The 924-nt window shown below is 67.7% G+C and overlaps 1 non-coding gene across 1 annotated transcript; it reads left to right on the top strand.

Moving 5' to 3' along the window:
* The first annotated feature begins 685 nt into the window (after nt 1–685).
* On the top strand, nt 686–757 carry TRNAP-CGG. Its single transcript has one exon. It is a non-coding gene; the product is annotated as a tRNA-Pro (tRNA).
* Nucleotides 758–924: the final 167 nt, after the last annotated feature.

Below are 924 nucleotides of genomic sequence, written 5' to 3' on the forward strand. Positions count from 1 at the left end.
AGAGGGGCGAGTCTTGCCTCCCCTGCCTGCGCCTCATCCTTCCTCCCGGTTCGCCGGGTCAGCTCTGGGGGTCGGACGAGCCCCAGGGAGGGAACCCTTGCTCTGGCACAGCCTGCAGTGCGATATAATTCGCATCGGAGGCTCGCTGCGGGCAGGCTGTCTGAAAATCATCTCTTCTCCCCGTTGCCCCTGCGGCTGTGCTGTGTGGAGGGGGATCCTCACGTGTGGGCATGCTGACGGCTGTGCAGCCGGGGCTCCCTCAGCAGCGTGGCTTCCCACGCCGGCACAGCTACAGGCAGCCCTCCCCTCGGGGACAGCACCCGGACCCCCGCCCCGCTCTGCCCCAGAGCTGTCCTCCCAGTCCTGCTCTCCACGGCACCTGTGGGAGCCCCAGCGCCAGCACCCGGCTGACCCCCACGGCTGGCAGCTCCTGTGGGCTGGGCAAGGGGAACGGCTGGGGGCATTTCCCCGTAGGCCGGCGCTCGCAGCTCCTGTCCTTTGTCCCAAACCCACACCGGCCCCTGTGGGGCAGAGGAGAGGGAGATCGTTAGCCCTGGGACCACGTGAAATGCGTTTCTGAAGGGCGCTGATGGGAGATGGGGGCACCCAGGAGCCATCACCCCGTGCCCACGGCCACGGGTGGATGCAGCACAGTGGCCGAGGGCAGGGGCAAGGGCTCTGCCCCGGCTCGTTGGTCTAGGGGTATGATTCTCGCTTCGGGTGCGAGAGGTCCCGGGTTCAACTCCCGGACGAGCCCTCCTTTTGGGCACCCGCCTTCCCTGGCACTGCATGGGGCTGTGACATAACCTGGGCACGGTGAGGGCAGCAGTGCTGGCACAATGGCATCAGTGCCATGTCCTGGCTGGGCACGTGCCCGTGGACCCGCAAGAGCCAGGAGCGAGGTGGCCCCGATGCCAGGGGATG

Source organism: Phaethon lepturus, unplaced genomic scaffold (assembly GCF_000687285.1).
Source record: "Phaethon lepturus isolate BGI_N335 unplaced genomic scaffold, ASM68728v1 scaffold1965, whole genome shotgun sequence".
Classification (NCBI taxonomy): Eukaryota; Metazoa; Chordata; class Aves; order Phaethontiformes; family Phaethontidae; genus Phaethon; species Phaethon lepturus.